A 26257-nucleotide genomic window follows, 5' to 3' on the forward strand; every position below is an offset into this window, starting at 1 on the left:
GCTTTCACTCTAGTGGTAGCATGAGACGGAGTCTACAACCCACACAAGTGGCTCAGGTAGTGCAGCTCATCCAGGATGGCACATCAATGCGAGCTGTGGCAAGAAGGTTTGCTGTGTCTGTCAGCGTAGTGTCCAGAGCATGGAGGCGCTACCAGGAGACAGGCCAGTACATCAGGAGACGTGGAGGAGGCCGTAGGAGGGCAACAACCCAGCAGCAGGACCGCTACCTCCGCCTTTGTGCAAGGAGGAGCACTGCCAGAGCCCTGCAAAATGACCTCCAGCAGGCCACAAATGTGCATGTGTCTGCTCAAACGGTCAGAAACAGACTCCATGAGGGTGGTATGAGGGCCCGACATCAACAGGTGGGGGTTGTGCTTACAGCCCAACACCGTGCAGGACGTTTGGCATTTGCCAAAGAAAACCAAGATTGGCAAATTCGCCACTGGCGCCCTGTGCTCTTCACAGATGAAAGCAGGTTCACACTGAGCACGTGACAGACGTGACAGAGTCTGGAGACGCCGTGGAGAACGTTCTGCTGCCTGCAACATCCTCCAGCATGACCGGTTTGGCGGTGGGTCAGTCATGGTGTGGGGTGGCATTTCTTTGGCATTTCTTTGCTCGCCAGAGGTAGCCTGACTGCCATTAGGTACCGAGATGAGATCCTCAGACCCCTTGTGAGACCATATGCTGGTGCGGTTGGCCCTGGGTTCCTCCTAATGCAAGACAATGCTAGACCTCATGTGGCTGGAGTGTGTCAGCAGTTCCTGCAAGAGGAAGGCATTGATGCTATGGACTGGCCCGCCCGTTCCCCAGACCTGAATCCAATTGAGCACATCTGGGACATCATGTCTCGCTCCATCCACCAACGCCACGTTGCACCACAGACTGTCCAGGAGTTGGCGGATGCTTTAGTCCAGGTCTGGGAGGAGATCCCTCAGGAGACCATCCGCCACCTCATCAGGAGCATGCCCAGGCGTTGTAGAGAGGTCATACAGGCACGTGGAGGCCACACACACACACACACACTACTGAGCCTCATTTTGACTTGTTTTAAGGACATTACATCAAAGTTGGATCAGCCTGTAGTGTGGTTTTCCACTTTAATTTTGAGTGTGACTCCAAATCCAGACCTCCATGGGTTGATAAATTGGATTTCCATTGATTATTTTTGTTTGATTTTGTTGTCAGCACATTGAACTATGTAAAGAAAAAAGTATTTAATAAGATTATTTCATTAATTCAGATCTAGGATGTGTTATTTTAGTGTTCCCTTTATTTTTTTGAGCAGTGTACTTTTTAAAATGTAGATGTTCCAAAGGTCTGCATCAGTGGCTTGTAGGCTGTGTGGAAGCCAGATGCTAAATGTGTTTGTTAATTAACGTGAGACCGACAGTTATTTGCTTGACAATCACCGACCACCACAGCCCTAGTCTCGAACAATGAGCACTATGCATGAAACTGAGGCAAATCTGACTCAGTCACCAGTGTCTGTCAAACCCAATAAAGACTTGTAGGGAGTAGGTGAGAAAGAAACAAACCAACTAGGGCTTGGAGAGGGGACAATAATATTCTCACCACATTTACTGAAACGCAAAATGGACGGCTCTTATTTGTAGAGGGAAGGAGTACAACATCAAACGCCTCGGCCCGTAGCGTGTACAGACGTTACAAGGATTTTATCAAAAGCAACTCTGGATCTCACACTTAATAATACCTCAAGTTTAGCTTTAGGGAACACTGTCAAAGGGACCCTTTTAGGGAACACTGTCAAAGGGACCCTTTTAGGGAACACTGTCAAAAGGACCCTTTTAAGGAACACTGTCAAAAGGACCCTTACTTTCCTCTTCCAATTTCACAGGATTAGGGAAGAGACCTCGGTCTGACCTACAGAACAAGATTGTATGGACTGTATATAAATCAAACCCAATTCTGATAACAGTGGTTTCTATATCCAAAATTATCTCCACTTATCCAGGGAGAGATGGAGGGGATAAACCAACCAAATGATGCTGTCAGTGACCGTTTCCCCAGAAGACTCCAGCCTCCAGGGCTCATCCCAAATTGCAGCCTATTCCATATATAGTGCACTACTTTTGACAAGGGCCCATAGGAGCACTAGTCAAAGTAGTACACCATGTAGGGAATAGGGTGCTATTTGGGATACTCCCAGAAGATTCAAGGCTATCGTGGCTCTTGGCTAACAGTGATGTGTAATCAACATAGCTGGGAGAGTAGTGAAGGGGCTTGGAAAGTAGGACCAGCATGTTTGAGGAGGAGCAGCTCGGGGATATGGAAAGTGAGCTCTTATCACACAGCACGACCACCAGCAGACCTATCTGGATCTCATCACGGGGGTCTAGAGTTTTTCCTACTCAGGTCAGGAAGAAAAAAAATCTGGGTCCTCAAAAAAGACAAAATTAAATATTTCAACAAAAAAAAGACATTGAGCTACAGTATATTGCCCTTGTAGAAAATGGGGTTTACACACATCTGAATACTATCAAGAGGACCGCGTTTATTAGCCTCATAGGGCCTGAGGATGCCAAGGCAGTAGATGACTACTGTATGAGGCCTGGATTTTATGAGTCTCACTGTAATGCTTTATAATGTGTTTGACCTCAATTAAACTCACTCTACCATGTCCCCATACTGCTGCTAGATCAGTTAGGCCCTGAAAACACAATACCCCTCACTCTACCATGTCTCCACACTGCTGAGGTTAGGCCCTGAACACACAACACCCCTGTGCCATCCGTTTCTAAACAAAGGAAAGCCATAATAGCAGAATAAAAATGTGCTTTCTACTATGTCGCTATAGGTGTGAAAACCATAGCACAGATGTTTAATATCAAGTCATTTAAAAGTACATTGCTGTTTTAGAGACTTGAGTAGCACTTGTGTTTCTGTTTCTCTCAGTCTCAACACAACATCAGGTGGAACACCATCAGGTGGAACATCATCAGGTGGAACAACTTGACGAGGAACAACATGAGCACTTGAGGGGGAAACATGGAAAGTGGTAGTGACTTTCCTGACCCACTCTTCCTCTTGAGGGGTATTCATCAAACCTCGCTGACTTTTGCTCCTGCAGGGCATCCTTCAAGGGGGGCGAGCCACCCGGAAAATTTAAATGCACGCTCGGCTCGACCCTTCTTCTTTGAGAGGGTGGGAAGAGGGGGTGGGACCACACAGCACACAAAAGCACTCCTGGTTCACGTGACCTACAGTAGGCCTGGAATGAATGGGGCATTTTGGTTGGTCTGTGGAGGGAGTCATGGGAACAGGGGACTATTTCTATTGTCCTTTCAGGGGAGGAGGACACGGGTGGTGGTATGTAGAGGTGGGATAGGCGTAGGAATATCAGGAAGGACCAACAGCAGAAAAACCTCCATTCATTAGGAGAAAACCACTACCATAGTGGAGTGACCATGGCCGATCATGATCTCTCTCTCATCCCACTCCCTCTAGTGCAGTGCTTCAATAAGTGGGCGGCTTTTCTGATGAGTGCAGAAAAAAAACAGTTTAACATTTTAAAAAATGAACATATTCTATTAATAAACCCTTAATGACACGGATAAGCTTATGAAACAGTGGTTCCATGGGGGGGAAAAACAATGCATTAAGTAATCTGTCCAACAGCACTATTTGAACATTGTGTAATCAGTGCGTGTAACTGTAGGGCAAAATCAATACTACCCTCTCTCTACAGTGGTGCCTCAGCCTCTGCTTTCACTTTATCTGGCACACACAGCTCAGTGCTAGCAGAAACCATGTAGGCTAGTCCATAAGACAGATTGTCCTGGTAGAATCCACTGTTTAGCTGTCAATTGTGATGTTTCTATATATATTTGGCTGTATTCTGTGGCTTCCCGTATGATTCAGAATTTGCTCAAATTGATCTGTAATTTAAGATTTTTTTATACAAAAAGCATTACAAGTATATTGGCGTCTTGATTTTGTCCAAAGTAATGGTTAGCAAAATGTGGTAAATTGATGAAGCACACTTTCTTTAATCACAATGTCAACCTGTTTTGACATGGTATTGTTATTTTTTAGATGTACAGTACCAGCCAAAAGTTTGGACACACCTACTCATTCAAGGGTTTTTCTTTATTTCTATATTTTCTACATTGTAGAATTATAGTGAAGACATCAAAACTATCAAATAACATAGTGGAATAATGTAGAAACCAAAAAAGTGTTATACAAATCAAAAAATATTTTATATTTGAGATTCTTCAAAGTGGCCACCCTTTGCATTCTCTCAACCAGCTTCATGAGCTAGTCACCTGGAATGTATTTCAATTAACAAGTTTGCCTTGTTAAAAGTTAATTTGTGGAATGTCTTTCCTTCTTAACGCTTTTGAGCCAATCAGTTGTGTTGTGACAAGGTAGGGGTGGTATACAAAAGATGGCCCTATTTGGTAAAATACCAAGTCTATATTATGGCAAGAACAGCTCAAATAAACAAAGACAAACGACAGTCCATCATTACTTCAAGACATGAAGGTCAGTCAATCCAGAGAATTTCAAGAATTTTGAAAGTTTTCAAGTTCAGTCACAAAAACCATCAAGCGCTATGATGAAACTGGCTCACATGAGGACCGCCACAGGAAAGAAAGACCCAGAGTAACCTCTGCTGCAGAAGATAAGTTCATTGGAGGAGTTAACAGGCTCAGAAATTGCAGCCCAAATAAATGCTTCAACTCAAAATCTTATTGGTCGCATATGCGTGTGTTTAGAAGGTGTTATTGTGGGTGTAGCGAAATGCTTGCATAGTTAAAGTAACAGACACATCTCAACAACTGTTCAGAAGAAACTGCGTGAATCAGGGCTTCATTGTCGAATTGCTGCAAAGATACCACTACTAAAGGACACCAATAAGAAGAAGAGACTTGCTAGGGCCAAGAAACACGAGCAATGGACAGTAGACCAGTGGAAATCTGTCCTTTGGTCTGATGAGTCCAAATTTGATTTTTGGTTGCAACCACCATGCCTTTGTGAAACGCAGAGTAGGTGAACGGATGATCTCCGCATGTGTGGTTCCCACCGTGAAGCATGGAGGAGGTGTGTGATGGTGTGGGGGTGCTTTGCTGGTGATGCTGCCTGTGGTTTATTTAGAATTCAAGGCACACTTAATCAGCATGGCTACCACAGCATTCTGCAGCAATACGCCATCCCATCTGGTTTGCGCTTAGTGGGACTGTCATTTGTTTTTCAACAGGACAATGACCCAACACATCTCCAGGCTGTGTAAGGGCTATTTTACCAACAAGGAGAGTGATGGAATGCTGTATCAGATAACCTGGCATCCACAATCACCTGACCTCAACCAAATTGAGATGGTTGAGTTGGATCGCAGAGTGAAGGAAAAGCAGGCAACAAGTGCTCAGCATATGTGGGAACTCCTTCAAAACTGTTAGAAAAGCATTCCAGGTGAAGCTGGTTGAGAGAATGCCAAGAGTGTGCAAAGCTGTCACCAAGGCAAAGGGCGGTTACTTTGAAGAATCTCACCTTTTTTTAAACACTTTTTTTGGTTACTACATGATTCCATATGTGTGTGTTTTTTCATAGTTTTGATGTCTTCACTATTATTCTACAATGTCGAAAAAAGTCAAAATAAAGAAAAACCCTTGAAATGAATAGGTGTGTCCAAACTTAACTGGTACTGTATATATTAGGTATTTTGATTGTTTTCAGTGTATTTTGAACCCTTTCAGATAATGCGACTAATCACGATAAAAAAGTGTGCACTAAAATTACACCAATTTAACTGATTAACTCTGACAGCCCTACTAATAGCTGATGTACTCTAAGCAAGTAAGCCTTGTCCGAGCCAAAACGGCCCATATGGAGGAGCCCATCTCCTGTTGCTGGAGCGTGAGGCTACTTGATTTACAAGTACACCCCCTTGACATGATGCTAGTAATAACTGTACAATAACAAAAATAGTTAGGTATAAGCAATGGTTCTATCACATCACCTTCAACCAACTAGCCATGTTACATCAGAGATTTCTTCAAGGAAGGGAAGAAGGATGTATTGTTAAACATGGCCTGATTCTGAATAGGATGTTAAAAACAAAAATGAGAGATGCCACTTCCTCAAATGGCTAAAATTACTCGACAGACCGCAGAGAAAACCCTGATGCTCGTAGTCTATCATTACTTATTCCATTGTGGTGATCTGCAGGATGCAGCTCGAAAAGGCCAAACCAGAAGCAGAAATGGGCGCTCAAACTCTTTTCGAAACTGAGAGAGACAAACTCTTTTCGAAACTGAGAGAGACAAACTCTTTTCGAAACAAACTCTTTTCGAAACTGAGAGAGACAAACTCTTTTCGAAACTGAGAGAGACAAACTCTTTTCGAAACTGAGAGAGACAAACTCTTTTCGAAACTGAGAGAGACAAACTCTTTTCGAAACAGAGAGACAAACTCTTTTCGAAACTGAGAGAGACAAACTCTTTTCGAAACTGAGAGAGACAAACTCTTTTCGAAACTGAGAGAGACAAACTCTTTTCGAAACTGAGAGAGACAAACTCTTTTCGAAACTGCTCAGAAAACTGTTGAATGCAACATTTAGCATTTTGTTCGTGGGATGTAGCCAAGCCTATGAACAGCAAGCAGAAGATCATACATGGCCCAATGAAAAAAAATGTCACCCATCAAGTCTTTTCATATAGTATTTATATTGGTGCTAACAAGAGGCGAAAGGCTTACAGTTCTGTGACGTAAATAAAGCAGATCCTAAGTCAATGTGTTTGAGTTCATAATCACTTGCCATTCAGAAAGCAATAGCCTGCTTAACTCACTGAGCCAAAGTCAATATGGGCTTATTACAGCACCCCGGTTTCTCATTGGTTTATCTCCGTCAGTTCATCCACTAGGGCTGGCAATTGCCAGGAACCTCATAATACGACATTATCATGATACTTAGGTGCCGATACGATATGTAATGTGATTCTTACGTTTGGCTCACAATTTAAAAATATGGAGAACAAGCTATAGGATGACAAATACCAGAGTTTTGGCACATGTACAGCCAACTAGAGCTATCAAAAGTTACCTATATGTACACTATCGTTCAAAAGTTTGGGGTCACTTAAAAATGTCCTTGTTTTTCAAAGAAAAATAACATCAAATTGATCAGAAATACAGTGTAGACATTGTTAATGTTGTAAATGACTATTGTAGCTGGAAACGGCAGATTTTTTTATGGAATATCTACATAGGCGTACAGAGGCCCATTATGAGCAACCATCACTCCTGTGTTCCAATGGCACATTGTGTTAGCTAATCCAAGTTGATCATTTGAAAAGGCAAACTGATCACAGTGTCTAGTTTGTGTCTAGACTGAGAAACAGACACCTCACAAGTCCTCAACTGGCAGCTTCATTAAATGGTACCCGCAAAACACCAGTCTCAACGTCAACAGTGAAGAGGCGACTCCGGGATGCTGGCCTTATGGCTTTACTTTGCAACTCTGCCTAGAAGGCCAGCATCCCGGAGTCGCCTCTTCACTGTTGACGTTGAGACTGGTGTTTTGCGGGTACTATTTAATGAAGCTGCCAGTTGAGGACTTGTGAGGCGTCTGTTTCTCAAACTAGACACTCTAATGTACTTGTTCTCTTGCTCAGTTGTGCACCGGGGCATCCCGCTCCTCTTTCTATTCTGGTTAGAGCCAGTTTGCGCTGTTCTGTGAAGGGAGTAGTACACAGCGTTGTACGAGATCTTCAGTTTCTTGGCAATTTCTCGCATGGAATTGCCTTCATTTCTCAGCACAAGAATAGACTGACGAGTTTCAGAAGCAAGTTCTTTAGCCTGTAATCGAACCCACAAATGCTGATGCTCCAGATACTCAACTAGTCTAAAGAAGGCCAGTTTTATAGCGTCTTTAAATCAGAACAACTGTTTTCAGCTGTGCTAACATAATTGCAAAAGGGTTTTCTAATGATTAATCAGCCTTTTAAAATGATTAACTTGGATTAGCTAACACAACGTGCCATTGGAACACAGGAGTGATGGTTGCTGATAATGGGCCTCTGTACGCCTATGTAGATATTCCATTAAAAAAATCTGCCGTTTCCAGCTACAATAGCCATTTACAACATTAACAATGTCTACACTGCATTTCTGATCAATTTGATGTCATTTTAATGGTAAAAAAATAAGCTTTTCTTTCAAAAACAAGGACATTTCTAAGTGACCCCAAACTTTTGAACGGTAGTGTATATTTTTTACAAATCAATAATTGGAGTCAAAGAGCAGAGGGATTAAGCAAGCACAATACTGTCGCATAACGCTTTGCTTCACTCATTTATGGAGAAGAAAAAAAAACACACAACCCAAGCCTAAAATAAGCTAATCCTCTTCCCCCTGACGGAACCAGCAAACAAAAACATAATAATTGCGACTGCACTTCTCGTGCCAGTACACCCTTCTTCTTCTTGCCCAACAACAAGATGATGCGCCTCCAACAGACACACAGGGTGCGTCTCAAATGGCATAGGGCTCTGGTCATATTAGTGCACTCTATAGGGAATTGGGGTGCCATTTGGAACGCTACTACAGTACAGTGAATAGGAGAAGAGACCCAGTCATTTGTGCTGTAGAGCTTTAAATGTCATAACAACCATAAACCTACACAATGGTTCATGTGTGAATACAGTGCATTTAGACAAGAGCTTTAGTTCTAAAGGCTTATTAAACAATAGCAGCTCACTAACTAAGCTCTTATGAATTGAGACTATTCTGAAGAATAGCCAAAGCATAAGTCTATTTTCCAATTGAAATAAAGAGAGAGAGCGAGAGAGCGAGAGAGAGAGCGTGTCAGACAGAAAGACAGCGTCAGACAGAGACATGCTTGTAAATATATGAGTTGAGTGAACAAGTGCACACTTCTAGTTGAAGGGATAAAAATGGGAATACAGCCTTACAGTCAGTCAGTCAGCCAGCCATACAGTCAGTCATAGTCAGCCAGTCAGGTGGTGCTGAAGATATACTGTCCCATGTCACCAAATCCCTGTTGGTTTCTGCTACCCTAGATTGAGACCTGAAAGAGCCCGAGCGGGGAACATTTGGGATTGATTTGCTGCTATTTTTACATGTCCTACTTGAAATAAAAGCTTCAGAGACCGTCGGCCTCAACATCAGTGGGAGCCCTGAAAGTGTTTATCGAAATCAAAAGTAAGTCAAAGGAAAGTCCTTCAGAACCGGAATAAGGGGAATCTGCTATAGCAGTGTATATGACACAGACTTGTGATAACCAATGTATTCAGGAGTTGTCATGACAAGGCAACAGAGAGAGACATATTCCTCTTCTCCTTCCACCCCATTCCCACTAACAGGAAAATAATGCATTCTTTAGAGCAACAAAAATAAACATGCTGTAAGCCACACACACACACTGCATTTTATAAACAGAAAGGTTGCCTCAGTTCACAGTGTACCTTGGTATGCAGGAGGATTCACACAGCAGCAGTTTCATTTCTCATTGGCCCATAAATCTAAATGGAACATACACTTTTAACAATAACCATTGTATGTGTCCCAAATGCCCCCCTGATCCCTATATAGTGCACTACTTTTGACCAGGGCCTTATGGGTCCTCCTGCTCTTTGGAGCCCTGGTCAAAAGTAGTGCACAATGAAGGGAATAGGGTGCCATTTGGGACGCGACCATTGTCTTTGAGAATAAAGCCGAGGCATGCTATTATCCTCTAGCTAGCTGTGATGACTGATCACAGGCAGTAATACTCTGCAGTAGCAGTGACATTATACACATGACGGTGCATTACAGCACTGCCTCCAGGGCTTCTGGCACTGTCATGCCTTACAGAAGTCCATCTTGGATCTTAAGTTAATACTTCATGTAAACAAAACTCAATTCATGCTATTATCTAGGTACCATAACGTCGCCTTAAGTGACCTTGAAATTACTAGCCTGAACGGAACACAAATTGAACGAGTTCCCTCTGGTAAATATCTTGACTAAGCTGTACATGTACACCCGCACATCGACTCGGTACCCCTCTACATAGTTCCCTCTGGTAAATATCTTGACTAAGCTGTACATGTACACCCGCACATCGACTCGGTACCCCTCTACATAACAGCGTTATTGTTATTTTATTGTGTTACTTATTTTTTTTGTATATTATTTCTTAACTCTTATTTTTCTTTAAACTGCATTGTTGGTTAAGGGCTTGTAAGTCAGCGTTTCACAGTAATGTCTATACCTGTTGTATTCGGCACGTGACAAATAAAATTTGGTATCTGGCTAGATGATAAATATGCATGTTACTGAGCTGGTAAAGAAATTGATGCTCAAAATTGGATTATTTTTACAGAAATAGAGCATGTCTGTCTTTTGATAATAGACAGGAAGTTGTCCAGGCAACTTTTGTCTGTTTTAGATTACCGGGATATAATCTACTGGCATGCAGAAGATTCCACACCTAAACCTCTAGATGCTGTTTCCCATTGTGCCCTTAGATTCATCACTGGCAGGTAGCCTAGTGGTTTGAGCGTCGGACTAGTAACCGAAAGGTTACAAGTTCAAATCCCCGAGCTGACAAGGTAAAAATCTGTTGTTCTGTCCCAACAAGGCAGTTAACCTGCTGTTCCTAGGCCATCAATGAAAATAAGAATTTGTTCTTAACTAACTTGCCTAGTTAGATAAAATGTAAAAAATGACTGGTGATGGTTTTAGAACTCACCATTGTGTATTGTATCAAAAGGTGGGTTGGGCCTCTGTATGTAAGAAGAGAGCAGCATTCCCTTCTGTTCATTTACAAAGCGCTCCTGGAGAAACTTCCAACGTATCTGACCACACTGGTCAAGGCCACCATAGAATACACTACAAGAGCACAAGATTGGATAGTGCAAGAGGTTCCAAGGGTGGCTTCTGCTTTAGGGAGAGATGGTTCTAGTTTTTATGCTCCACAGATGTGGATTATGTTGCAGGGGAGGCTCAGGCTTGATTGCCTGTTGCCCTTTAGGGAATGTAAAACATTAGTAGGGAATGATCTAAGTTAGGTAATTTTGTACTTTTATTGTGTTTGGTATTGACGTGTGTGTTTGTATTGTGCAGGCTCATTTGAAAAAGAGACTTGGTCTCAATATGACACCCTGTTAACCTTTATTTCTTAATAAATAAAATGCAATTAACGTGCTGGTCCCAAACATCCTCCCATTCACAGGACACACACGCCCACGGTAGAGGAACAACACAGTGCAGAGGGATCTTGTCAGGAGAGACAGCTCTGCATCTCCCCCTCCCCCCACTCTCCTCTTGCTGAGGTGCAGAACGCTGTGAATGGCCACAGTCACCAGTGCTCACTAGACAGAGAGTCACTCTGTGACCAGCACTGGAGACCAGACAGAGTCTCAATCTGTGACCAGCACGGCAGATCAGGCAGAGGGGAACAAAGGAGATACTGTGATCTTCAATCACATGGACGCTCATAGTGCTAGTGGAGGCACACAAAACACACCCTCTCGTTCTGCCAGCTGTCCTCTTACCACTCCCTGGGCCCCCCTGGCCCCCCAGCTGTGACTGATACCCCCACCTCCAGCAGGCTTGGGTGAGTTCCAGGGAGGCCTGGATTTTACAAAACACAGTCGTCCGTCCGTCCCACAACAGAGTTCAACCTGTACCCCAATCCCTGCTGCCAGAAGTACTAGGACCACAGTGTAATTCCTCACCTCTGCAGATCAGGCTCACTGAACAGCTAGTAGCTAGCTACATGCACCACTTTCAACAACCCTCCACCTCAATCATCTCTGCCAATAGCCCAGGCTGTGTGGGGCCTAGCTACGTCAGAGAAATGACACTGTATACTGCTGGCTGGGGACATTTAAAAGCTGGAATCCTTCATGAGGAAACAGCCACATCCGTTTGCAATATTACAACATAACAGTTACTGCAAACAACCAACACAGTTTTTCCCCTCTGACATCATTGCACAACCGATAGAAGAGAACAACATGTATATTAAAAATAAAGACAAATCACCCTTAGTTCAGCAACAAAAACAAGAGAGGTGGTGGGGCCGGCCATTGGTGCCGTTTCCCCCTACTGCAGACTCCATCTTTTACTGCCACTTACCTCATGCCGCCATTGTTTGCTTTACCACCCTCATCTCTAAACCCATGCCTTTACAAAGCCAATAAAAACAAACTATTTGTCACATGGACAGAATACAAGAGGAATAAAATAAATGTGTGTATTTATTGTACACATGTAGTGTATGTGTGTCAAAGTCGTGTATAAGACACACACACACACACACACACACACACACACACCATTTAAATAACTCATATGGAATCATGTAGTAACCAAAAAAAGTGTTATACAAAACAAAATATATTTTATATTCTTCAAAGTAGCCACCCTTTGTCTTGATGACAGCTTTGCACACTTGGCATTCTCTCCACCAGCTTCATGAGGTACTCACCTGGAATGCATTTCAATTAACAGGTGTGCCTTGATAAAAAGTTAATTTGTGGATTTTCTTTCCTTCTTAATGCGTTTGAGCCAATCAGTTGTGATGTGACAAGGTAGTGATGGTATACAGAAGATAGCCCTATTAGGCAAAATATCAATTCCATATTATGGAAAGAAAAGCTCAAATAAGCAAAGAGAAATGACAATCCATCATGACTTTAAGACATGAAGTTAAGTCAATCTAGAAAGTTTCAATAACCTTATAAGTTTCTTCAAGTGCAGTCGCAAAAACCATCAAGCACTATGATGAAACTGGCTCTCATGAGGACCACCACAGGAAAGGAAGACCCAGAGTTACCTCTGCTGCAGAGGATAAGTTCATTAGTTACCAGCCTCAGAAATTGCAGCCCAAATAAATGCTTCACAGAGTTCAAATAACAGACATCTCAACATTATCTGTTCAGAGGAAACTGCGTGAATCAGGCCGTCATGGTCGATTTTCTGCAAAGAAACCACTAGTATAGGACACCATTAAGAAGAAGAGACTTGCTCGGGCCGAGAAACATGAGCAATGGACATTAGACCGGTGGAAATCTGTCCTTTGGTCTGATGAGTAGAAATGTGAGATTTTTGGTGAGGAGGTGGTGTGATGGTGTTTTTCTGCAGGGTGCTAGACATGGACCCTCTGACCCCACTGCAGGGTGCTAGACATGGACCCTCTGACCCCACTGCAGGGTGCTAGCCATGGACCCTCTGACCCCACTGCAGGGTGCTAGCCATGGACCCTCTGACCCCACTGCAGGGTGCTAGCCATGGACCCTCTGACCCCACTGCAGGGTGCTAGACATGGACCCTCTGACCCCACTGCAGGGTGCTAGACATGGACCCTCTGACCCCACTGCAGGGTGCTAGCCATGGACCCTCTGACCCCACTGCAGGGTGCTAGCCATGGACCCTCTGACCCCACTGCAGGGTGCTAGACATTGACCCTCTGACCCCACTGCAGGGTGCTAGACATGGACCCTCTGACCCCACTGCAGGGTGCTGGACCTGGGCACCAGGGTTGCATCCCAAATGGCACCCTATCCCTTCATAGCACACTACTTTTGACCATTGTCCTATGGGCCTGGGTTAAGTAGTGCACTAGATTGATTTGGGATGCAGCATAGGCCTTTCATCCCTCTGCTTCAGTCAGACTAAAACAGGGATCATCAACTAGATTCAGCCGTGGGCAGATGTTTTCTTGAGCGGATGGTCGGGGGGGGGGGGGGGCGGAACATAATTACAAATCATTTATAGACTCAAATTGACCACAAGAAGCCCAAACAGATGAATTATTTTACTAAAACATTTGTTTTCAAATCTTGCATACATTTGTATGCGATCATACACTGAGTGTACAAAACATTAGGAACCTCTGCTCTTTCAATGACATAGGTTGACCAGATGAATCCAGGTGAAAGCTATGATCCCTTATTGATATCACCTGTTAAATCCAATGCAATCCGTGTAGATTGGCAAAAGGGGGTGCAACTCAATATTTGGAAGGTGTTCCTAATGTTTTGTACACTCAGCGTATATCTCTCTATTATGCGTGAGAATACTTTGGAACAGATTTCCCATAAAAATTAATTGGTGGGGCAAATTAAAAAAAATATATAATAATAATAAGTTTTAAATGGCAGGTGGGCCAAATTCGGTCCGTGGGCCGTCAGTTGAGGAACCCTGGGCTAAACCGTTCATTGGGTTTGCAGAGGGCTGTTATTCTTTCCTCTAGTAAAATTTCTACGACACTGCTCAGGGGACTCACACCCTCCACTTATGGTGCAGTACAGTTTCATGCGATTGAACTCTAGTCTATTTTGGGATATGAACATCATGAACATAAAGAGAATTTAAAACGACATAATTGTTTTTTTTTTCTGGGTTAATTATTGCATGTAACCCATACTTATGTGTAACAGGGAGAGAGAACATGAAGAACAAGGCCTCTGCTGTGCTTCAAACTGAGCTCTCATTGCAACAGGTAATATGTCATTATAATGATGTCATCAAATAGCATCCATTTGTCACGATGCTGTGAATTCAGAGGAACAACAGATCTTGTTTCACATGGTGTGTTTAACTCAAGAGGCCAGACTCATATGAATATATGGAGAAACAACCACAGCAAAAGGGGTTGTAAGATGACACTGTGTGTTGCCTTGTTTCCTGCAAAGTATCCGTTCGTACAGGAAATAGATCACATCACATGATGCAGCAACAGGAAGTGGTAGCTCACCTTCCACTAGTCTGGGGCATTCCCCCTCCCCCACCCCATTCTAAGGACACACTCTGTCCTGTTTTCTACTGGGGCTCCTTCCTTCCTTCCTTCATGTTGTTTCATTCTATCCAGACCGTCTGTCTGGATTCAGAAATGTACACAGACCAGTTAGACAGATGTCAGTCTGCCCCTCCAGGCAAAGAGACTACCTTCAACACACAAGCCTCCAGCCCAGCCAGCCAGCCAGCCAGTCCTAGACTATTAGAGCGGCAAGTGCTGCTGCTGGCATCAAAAGCACTGTCCCTCTTTATTTGTAGACACTCGCTCTGGGGAGTGCAGAATCTGAGAATCTGTGACAAAGTTCTACAGCAGGTGGCCTGCAGATGTGGTGGGGGGATTGACTTGCCAACAATGGTGACAGTCAGGGACAGTGAGAATTCCAGTTCAGAAAAATAAGAAAATGCCTTGAGGGTCCTCTTCCATCCAGCTGCAATGTTGACCCAAACAGGCTGTCCACTACATAGTGCACTAGCTTTAACCAGAGCCCCTATGGGCCCCTATTCCCAACACTGTCTGCTCTGCTGTAGCAACCGCAGAAGATAAATCCACACAAGGAAAAGAGAAACAAATCTCCTCACAGCTAGCCCCCCCCCCTCCCCACGCTCCAGTTGGTCCCACCAGGTGTGTGCGTGTGTGTGTGCAGGGGTAAGCCAACTTCCACAGATGTTGCTGTAACTGAATACACCTCTGCCTCCTGGGAGAGCAAGGGATGTGACAGACAGGGGGGAGGGGCGCCAAATCACCCTGACAACGAGCGATACATAATCCAAACCGGAGCAGTTGTTATGGCTCCCGACGTTCTAATCTGGAGTGTCCGGCAGATGCTCTGTGAGCAGATTCAGAATCACCACACAGGCAGACAGGCTCCTCATTTCAGGACAAAGATGAATATTACAGAGGCTGAAACTGGCAGAAAATGACTGGCTGAAAAGACACCGAGAAAACATCACAGATTCTGTATGCGTCCCAAATGGCACCCTATTCCCTACATTATAGAGCACTACTTTTGAGCAAAGCCCTATGGGCCCTCAGCAAACGTAGTGCACTACATAGTGAATAGGTTGAAATGCTATTTGGGACAAACCCACTGCTTTTCTTGAATTTTTTATTATCTGACAGATTCCAGGTGTTGTGTTTGTGAGCTGTTGTTAAACTCAAGGTCAGCCTGCAATGAATGACACAGTCAACTTAAGACAGTGTATCACTGCCCTGGGAACATGACTCCACCACAACACAACACACAGTCTTATCCAGCTTTACTGGTATCCAGAATTCAGGGTCAGTATAAAGATCACAACACCACAGAAGAAGTATGAAACAAGCTCTCGCAGAGAAAGCATTAACACATTTGTAGACCTAATCAGTGTTTGGAAATGAATAAATTAGTTAATTTAGCTAGTACTACATCCTTAAAACAAATCTCCACAATATCTCTCAAATATTAGTCTCTTTCAAATCAAACATCTTGGTATCATAATTATTAAATGCCAGCCTTATGCAATTTTCTTTCCTTGATGTGGTAAAAAGGAGCCCATCAATTTGGTTAGCGTACGTAGTGTTGTTTCATTAGGCTATGGCTTCATTTGCATAGCCAGACCATACTGGAGTGGAAATGAGAAACAGATCAAAGAGATAACAAGAGGGTCAGTCAAGGGAGGGGGGAAGGAGTAAGAGAGACACACAGAGTGAGAGAGAGCAAGAGAGCTCATGGTTTCTTAGAAACCAAGCAACCTGGTCCATCCATCCATCCATCTCTCTCCCTCCATCCAATCTAACACTGTGCTTTATTTCCAGTCCATCTCACAATCCATCCATCCATGTGTTGCCCTCTCCCATCAGGGCCAGGCTTTGATGAGACCTGCATCATGCGCTGTGAGCAGCAGGGGGGAGAGGAGAGAGACGGAGGAGAAGAGCGCTGTGGCTATGACTGGCATGCCACGTCCATGCTGCACAAGGCACAGACAGGGAGCAGGGAGGGAGAGACACACGCAGACACACACGGACGGCAGAGCTACAGCGTAGGGAGAATGTGATGTAGTGCTCTCCATCAGGGTAAGGGACAGGCCTGTGAATCACTGTCAGTGTAGAGACAGGATCAGATCAGAGGCTACATAGTCTACCGTAGAGACGGGATCAGATCAGAGGCTACATAGTCTACCGTAGAGACGGGATCAGATCAGAGGCTACATAGTCTACCGTAGAGACGGGATCAGATCAGAGGCTACATAGTCTACCGTAGAGACAGAATCAGATCAGAGGCTACATAGTCTACCGTAGAGACGGGATCAGAACAGAGGCTATATAGTCTCCAGCAGAGACGGGATCAGAACAGAGGCTATATAGTCTCCAGTAGAGACGGGATCAGAACAGAGGCTATATAGTCTCCAGTAGAGACGGGATCAGAACAGAGGCTATATAGTCTCCAGTAGAGACGGGATCAGAACAGAGGCTATATAGTCTCCAGTAGAGACGGGATCAGAACAGAGGCTATATAGTCTCCAGTAGAGACGGGATCAGAACAGAGGCTATATAGTCTCCAGTAGAGACGGGATCAGAACAGAGGCTATATAGTCTCCAGTAGAGACGGGATCAGAACAGAGGCTATATAGTCTACAGTAGAGACGGGATCAGAACAGAGGCTATATAGTCTCCAGTAGAGACGGGATCAGAACAGAGGCTATATAGTCTACAGTAGAGACGGGATCAGAACAGAGGCTATATAGTCTACAGTAGAGACGGGATCAGATCAGAGGCTATATAGTCTCCAGTAGAGACGGGATCAGAACAGAGGTGTGTGCAGCTATTAACATACCGTAAATACCATAGTATATAGACAAACAAAAGCAGGCTAGAGAAATTATGCCAGGGGGCTTGGATGTTGTTTTTGGGGCTTTTGTACCACGCCCTGAAAATTAGGGGAAACACTAACAGGAGCTATACATTAGCAGAAGGCACTGGGCCCAGTGACCAGGGAGAGTGATCCTGTCGTTTTAGTGTAGAACTCTGATAACCACTGAATGAATATACTATGACCTTTATCTTGTGGCAGTGTCTGTGCATCAGAGGAGCAGAGGGGTGGATTTTTACACCGGCTGTCTTCATCCCGGTCAAGACATCAGGATCAAGGCTGGATTTCTCACTGATCCGTGTACATCAGCAGTCCCCTTCATAATATTTTCACGTGGAGATCGACGACAGCGATGGAGAGAAGGAAAAAAAAGAGAGAAAAGGAGAGGTTGAAGAGAGCAGGAGCGTGACGAGAAGAGGGTCGCTCCAATGAACGCAGCAGTAGGAGAGACCAGTGACCGATACTCTAACACAACAGTCCACAGCTGGAGTCAACCTGTGTGAACGCCTGGGTTGTACACCAGGATGCTCCAGCTAATGGAGACCACATGTATATAACAGAGAAATATGATCAACACATCCAACATCATCCACACCACAGCACCACGCTGCCTACACACACACACACACACACACACCAGAGAGCAAAACCACACACCCACACCCTGCTAGGCTATACTTAGATAAATGCAAAACACTAAAACGTTCATCTGACTGGTTCATACTACAGGGAACTAAATACCAAAACGCTACATACCAAGTCTTCCACAGACAGCTGGAAAAGGGTAGACCGAGTACATAACTATCAGTTAGCAAACTGGTTGAAATATCTGTGGGGAGGGATGGTCTGTGGTGGTGGGATGCTAAAAACAAAACAGTCACGAACCTCTGACAAACACTAAACTCATTAGGACCAAAGTCTTGTTGAGTACAACTGGAATATTAGTGGAGTGGGCAGGTGAGGAGATACTATCATTTACCTGATTATTTATTTGTGAACGGTACAGTTAACTCTGTTGAGCTGGCTGTAGGATAACAGAATGTCAAACCTACTCGAGGGAACTGTGTTGCCCTTAAATCAGAGAGAGAGACAGACAGAGGACGACTGCCAGGCGAGGTTTTCTACTCAGAAATTGCGAAGGTTGCACTTGGAGGTGGGAGGGGGCCAAACTGCAGAGTATAATTTATGAGCACCCAGGCGCATTTGTGGTGAATCTGAATGAGCCCCCACCACCCACCACCCCTCTCTCTCAAAGTGGAGATCCCAAATCAACACTCCTTTCAGTCAGAAACCTAATCTGGGGACAAAGTATGTATCAAGCGTCTCAGAGTAGGAGTGCTGATTTGGGATGAGTTCAGCTTTTTAGGTGATAATAATTCAGATTATTATGGACAGGGAGGACGTGATCCTATATCAGCAGTCCTACTCGGAGAGTCTTGTTTATTACACACGCTGATCTCCACATTATTACTGTGCTTAAACTGAATTCCTCTTCATCAATGAGGCTTATAATGGGAAACATTTGAGGGGAAAACCAAGGCTGGAACAATTAACATGGTGTCATTTTCAGTAAGACCCTTTAGGGTTTTAGACATTTTTATTTAGTCGAGAAGTTAGCAGACACTTGTTATGACCAGTTAAACACTCTTCTCCCCTGTGTGTGTGTGTGTGTGTGTGTGTGTGTGTGTGTGTGTGTGTGTGTGTGTGTGTGTGTGTGTGTGTGTGTGTTATGACCAGTAAAATAGTATTTCCCCTGTGTGTACATTCCTTTGACATACTGTTCTTCAGGTGTCTATAAAATTGATGATATTTTGCTGACACACATCACTTCTGGGCTGCTAGTCGAGGTCTTCCAGACCTGACACACATCACTTCTGGGCTGCTAGTCGAGGTCTTCCAGACCTGACACACATCACTTCTGGGCTGCTAGTCAAGGCCTTTCAGACCTGACACACCGGTCCTCCAGGAGTGAAGAAGAGTTAGGACATTTAGGAAAAGGATGTAAGACTAGATTGTTGTGTAGAGTTATGGAAGCATCAAGTGTGTGACACCACATCAATTTTGACACAGATTTGTACTTTGTCACAATTTGACTTCCAAAATGATCTTGTCAGATGAAAGCATACAGTACACTACAACTTGTTAAAATCAGGCAATCTCAATCATAACCCTCATACCAAAACTCCTTATGGCAGAACATGTAGATGAAACAGAGGAACCATGTAACGGTGGGCAACTTTGAGGGCGGCAGGTAGCCTAGCGGTTAAAGCGCTGAGCAAGTAACCAAAATGTCGCTAGGTCGAATCCCAGAGCCAACAAGGTGAAAAATCACTTAACCATAATCGCTCCAGGGTCATTGTTGATAATGGCTGACCCTGGCCATGACCCCACCGAGGGTGTCTCAGGGGGAGTTGGGATATGCAAAAAAACTATTCTAATTCACACATGGGTATTAATACACACGTGTACATGTGTGAAATGGGACAAATGTAAACAACCACCAAATTATTATTATTATTATTAGGAACCCAATCCAAGGCCAATATCAATACACATTATCTTAACCTAGTCTACACTGGCCTTCATGTCCAATGATACTCCATAAATACAGTACTTCCAATATAGCAGCATCTACCTACTGCCATCCTGACACCCATAACATCTAGCAGCCATACTCAGTGGGAGCCAGTATGTTCTGTGTGTGTTCACAGTACCAGTCAAAAGTTTGGACACACCTACTCAATTAAAGGGTTTTTCTTTATTTTTTTACTATTTTCTACATTGTAGAATAATAGTGAAGACATCAAAACTATGAAATAGCACATATGGAATCATGTATTAACCATAAAAGTGTTAATTTGTTAGGGCTAGGGGGCAGTATTTACACGGCCGGATAAAAAAACGTACCTGATTTAATCTGGTTAGAATATGCATATAATTATTGGCTTTGGATAGAAAACACCCTAAAGTTTCTAAAACTGTTTGAATGGTGTCTGTGAGTATAACAGAACTCATATGGCAGGCAAAAACCTGAGAAGATTCTGTACAGGAAGTGCCCTCTCTGACCATTCCTTGAGCTTCTTGACTCTGTTTATTGAAAAGGATCTTTGCTGTAACGTGACACTTCCTACGGCTCCCATAGGCTCTCAGAACCCGGGAAAAAGCTGAATGATGTAATTCCAACCCCTGGCTGAAAAACATTAGCGCCTTTGGTAAGTGGTCTATCAGAGGACAATGAGCTGAGGCGCATACCCGAGGCGGCCCCATGTTTTTCTTTTCTCTCTCTTTGTACTAAAACACGGTTTCCCGGTCTGAATATTATCGCTTTTTTACGAGAAAAACTGCATAAAAATTGATTTTAAACAGCGGTTGACATGCTTCAAAGTACGGTAATGGAATATTTAGAATTTTTTTGTCACGAAACGCGTCGGGCGCGCCACCCTTATTTACCCTTCGGATAGTGTCTTGAACGCACGAACAAAACAGAGGATATTTGAACATAACTATGGATTATTTTGAACCAAACCAACATTTGTTATTGAAGTAGAAGTCCTGGGAGTGCATTCTGACGAAGAACAGCAAAGGTAATAACATTTTTCTTATAGTAAATCTGACTTTGGTGAGGGCTAAACTTGGTGGGTGTCTAAATAGCTAGCCCTGTGATGCCGGGCTATCTACTTAGAATATTGCAAAATGTGCTTTCACCGAAAAGCTATTTTAAAATCGGACATAGTGAGTGCATAGAGGAGTTCTGTATCTATAATTCTTTAAAAAATTGTTATGTTTTTTGTGAACGTTTATCGTGAGTAATTTAGTAAATTCACCGGAAGTTTGCGGGGGGTATGCTAGTTCTGAACGTCACATGCTAATGTAAAAAGCTGGTTTTTGATATAAATATGAACTTGATTGAACAAAACATGCATGTATTGTATAACATAATGTCCTAGGGGTGTCATCTGATGAAGATCATCAAAGGTTAGTGCTGCATTTAGCTGTGGTTTTGTTTTTTGTGACATTATATGCTAGCTTGAAAAATGGGTGTCTGATTATTTCTGGCTGGGTACTCTGCTGACATAATCTAATGTTTTGCTTTCGTTGTAAAGCCTTTTTGAAATCGGACAGTGTGGTTAGATTAAGAAGAGTCTTGTCTTTAAAATGGTGTAAAATAGTCATATGTTTGAGAAATTGAAGTAATAGCATTTCTAAGGTATTTGAATAACGCTCCACAGGATTCCACTGGCTGTTACGTAGGTGGGACGATTTCGTCCCACCTACCCTAGAGAGGTTAAACAAATCTAAATATATTTATCTATATTGCGCCAAGAGTATGCAAAAGTTGTCATCAAGGCAAAGGGTGGCTACTTTCAAAAATCTCAAATATATTTTGATTTGTTTAACACTTTTTTGGTTACTACATGATTCCATGTGTTATTTCATAGTTTTGATGTCTTCACTATTATTCTACAATGCAGAAAATAGTAAAAATTAAGAAAAACCCTTGAATGAGTGAGTAGGTGTGTCCAAAACGTTGACTGGTAGTGTATGTCACTCTGGCATGATGACACTGGCACTGCTGTGCCATCACAACACACACCTCTCCTCTGGTTAATGGAGCATGGATGAGGTGCTCCAGCCTGGTCTCATAGCAATAGATGTAACATAGTAAATGTAAATCCCGAGACACTCAAGTTAGTATGATATGTTACGTTTTGTACAGTTACATGGTCGGGGTGGATGAGTGGGCATATAACGAGAACGTCTAGCAACCCACAGGTTACGAGTTTGAATATATATCGTCACAGAGAACTTTAGCATTTTAGCTAATTAGCAAAATGTCAACTACATACTACTTTTTAGCTACAGTACTTTGCAACTACCTACCATGTTAGCCAACCCTTCCCTTAACCCTTTAACCTAACTCCTAAACTTAAACCTAACCCCTAGCCTGGCTAACGTTAGCCGTCTAGCTAACGTTAGCCGTCTAGCTAACGTTAGCCATCTAGCAAATTCGTAACATATTGTATGTTTGGCAAATTCGTAACATATAATAGGAATTGTAATTCATAACATCACACAAAATGGGTGATGGACATCAACAAATTCATTTATACAAAATGTAACTAAATGGAGTGTCTCGGATTTACATATAGAATAATATGAAAATGCTCTGAGACCAGGTTGGGGACTCAGAAACTGCACTGCCCTCTGGGAAGAGGACTCTGAAATCATCATAGGTACTGTCAAAACACACAAGACAGTCAGATGAAGCTCAAATAACATGAGAGTGGAGGCTGCTGAGGGGAGAACAGCTCATTATAATGGCTGGAACGGAGAAAATGGAACGGCATCAAACTGTTTTTGACACCATTCCACTGATTCCACTCCAGCCATTACCATGAGCCCGTCCTCCCCAATTAAGTTGCCACCAACCTCCTGGGGTGTGTGCGTCTTAGATCTCAAAACAACCATTTCTTGTAGGAGAGCATCAAAGCACTTCAGGATAATGATCCAATCTGTAGAAAACATCTGCTGGCAAACTGCTGCCTGAATGCATCTTCTAGCCTACAATGATACCCACAATGTGATTAATGACATTGAATTTACTGTGGTTCAAACGATAGCCTGCATGCATGCATCTCCATCCTAGAATAAAGACAAGTAAAACTGGAGAGAGTGAATAGGCTCAAAAACACCTGCATTGGAAGCAGGGGACGTAGGGTGCATACTTTTCTCCTGTAATTAAGGTTTGTTGACACAACAGTGGCCAAAGCTGAACCAGGGACTTCTCTCCTGTAATTCAGGTTTGTTTACAGTGGCCAATGCAACCAGGGATAAAAATCTGGACAGTGGTGTTTTGTAAACAAGCTATCCACTTGTGTTTCAACAAACAACGACTTCATACGAGTAGTATTTCATTGGAATTCCAGTGCAGGGGAATTGTATGCTGGCCGCGGACGCGCCAACTTCATGAGCCGCTGAACTGTTTTGAGCGAGCTTGTCCATCGACAGAGCAGCGCCCAGAACTGCGCTCCCACTCCTGCAGAAAAGTAGCCGACTGATAACATTTCCAGGGCGCGCAAACTATTCTACTGTATAGTGTATAATACAATGTAACAATAGCAGAAATACTGGCTACAGTAGCGAGTCGAACAGCGACTATTGACAATTTATTGAGCAGTTCATTCTGGCGTGTATCCTAAACTAGTAGACGCAAAGAAGAAACTGCATGCTTTCTATTAGGCTAAATTAAATAACGTTTTATTTTTTACCAACCTGGCCAAGCGATGGAACTTCTCATGTAGCAAAAACGCTGATGTTCAGAGTTTGTGTCTCAGTCAGTCGTGCGTATTCTGTCGCTCTCCTCTCCTCCGCTCCGCTCCAGATAATGTTTTCACTTCCTCTTTTTCTCCGCCGTCTGCTGGTTGGCTCCTCTCCTCCGAGACTCGAGCAACGATGCTAGGGATTTTGACCAATTACAACACAACAAATCCCGACAATCGAAGGGGCGACAGGACACTCCCCGTTCACGGATGGCAATCAATGACTGTATGGTGCCAATTCATATATTTAATCACTTTCTCTGATGTCCTTCATTTATTAGTAGGCTTAGGCCTATAACCGCATGGTCGGGACGGAATGCTTGTTAGAGATGTAGCCCAGAACATTATGTCATCATTGAACCTCGGATAAGCGCTGCAGAGGGCTCAAGGAACAATGTATTTAATAATTCATAGCTATCGATTCATTCATACATAAAACAGACACCATCTGGGGGCGGGGTGTTATAACCGTTATCTGAAACAGATGATAATAATAGACAATTATATAAAGGCTACAGTACAGTCAATACCAGACTTGATTCAATTCATGCCACCTACATCTACTTCCAATATCTAGGCTGCCCGCAAGAGAGAAAGAGAGAGAGGAAGGGAGAAAGGGGAGAGGGAGAGAGAAAAAGAAGAGGGATGGAGAGAGAGGAAGAGAGTTAGACAGAGTGATCTGAACTGGTGCTACCGTGCCAGGCACACAGCTCACCTCTCCACATTATAGCATCAGGATTTAAACAGGATCATGTGCCTCTACTGTCTGTCTGGCATATCATCTGGGCTAATGGTGGCCAAACACCCAACCTTCCTGTGTGACTGAAACCCATGGCTTTCTCTCTGGTACAAGATCATCTGGTAGGTCAAGATGAAGGAAGATATGAAATATGACAAGCAAAAAGATAGATCAGTAATGAGTGGTGTTGCAGAATATTAGATTGATAATACTCTGTCACGTAAACGGACAGAAATGATACGAAGAAATCCTGTTTTGTGCTATTATTCCATGTTAGGGGCCGATGCTATGGCAGTTTTTGGCAAAGAAAAATTGCATACACAAAATGAAAGATAGTTGATGTTACTGCAGGGGCGAAAATCTGATATCAACTTTGGAGGGGACAATTACATGAAATTTTCTCAAGAGCAATTCCTGAGGGGGACACCAAAAGTAGTGCTGTAACACATAGCCTACATTGTAATATGGTAAATGTATATTGAGGAACCAAAGAAATAAGGTGTTTGCTGTACTCCTAACTACCGGTACCCAAAACTACACAACTAATCACAACAGCAATACCATTGCCTTTAACAAATCTTAGTTCAGTCACCAGTTTAAGTTGAGAGTGGGGGTATCCATGGTATTTTCCAATTATGTTCCTATTTTACAAGTCCAAAAAATTGAGAACCTTTCATAATGTTGCCAAACAAAGACTCAACAAACTTACCTGAGACTCCCTGTCTCTGCCAGTCTGTCCCTGCATATCTGTCCCCAACTCTGCTGTCTGTGTGCCATCTGTTGCCTACTCTGCCTAATGACATCATTGTGAAACATTTCCATTAGAATTTTCTTTCTTTCTTATGAACATTTTATCAACTAGTCTTTGAGATATTAGGCTACTAGGGTTCTTACTATGCGTTTTGGTGTATTGAAAAATACTCTGATGTCCGTCTTTTATTTTTCTGCCATTTTTCTACCTGGCTGGCTGGCTGGCTACACACACAGTGTGTAGGTTATTTACAGTAGGAGATGGGCTTCTAACATCTTCAATCATTCTATTTGGGATTCGATCTAAAAGGTAGCTAGCAAATGTGAAACGGATTAAAATGACAAGAGTTGACAACTGTATGAGTTCACCGTTTACACAACATATGCTGCAACCTTTTGAAATTGTAATAGTTTGTTTCATATTGGCTGGCTTCCAACAATAGCTGAATTTGCAAAGCTAGCGAGCACCAATTCAGTTTCAGTGGTGTTTGCTATAATCTTTGCTACCCGGGTTAAATAAAGGTGAAATAAAATAAATAAATAAAAGTTCCCTTGCGACAATTTAGCTTTTGCAACGAGACCATTAAATATATTTAAGACAATGGTAGAAGAAAGTGTAGTTCTGTTCAGTTTGGATTTCAGTTTATCGCTAACCTTATCACAGGGACTTTGAAGCACTAACTTACATCATCTGCATGCTGATCTTGGAATAAATTGACGATAGCAAAGATTCCATCTTTGACGACGCCACATAAATGGAATAGGTACTAGCTAGCTTAATAGTTAATATTTGCGCGCTAGCTCTGCATATTCAGCTAGTGTGTGTG

The 26257-nt window shown here is 43.1% G+C and overlaps 1 protein-coding gene across 4 annotated transcripts in view; it reads right to left on the minus strand.

The window, feature by feature from the left end:
* Nucleotides 1-24040, minus strand: part of LOC115174032 (engulfment and cell motility protein 1) — a 163580-nt gene extending 139540 nt beyond the window's left edge. For 2 of the 4 annotated variants that reach the window (XM_029732639.1, XM_029732635.1), the window contains exon 1: nt 23895-24040. The gene's annotated coding sequence lies outside the window, so the exon portion shown is untranslated. Of the gene's footprint in view, nt 1-17806; nt 17938-23894 lie in introns of all 4 variants that reach the window. The other 2 variants (XM_029732637.1, XM_029732640.1) reach the window with 2 other exon arrangements.
* Nucleotides 24041-26257: the final 2217 nt, after the last annotated feature.

Source organism: Salmo trutta, chromosome 34, assembly GCF_901001165.1.
Source record: "Salmo trutta chromosome 34, fSalTru1.1, whole genome shotgun sequence".
NCBI classification, from domain to species: Eukaryota; Metazoa; Chordata; class Actinopteri; order Salmoniformes; family Salmonidae; genus Salmo; species Salmo trutta.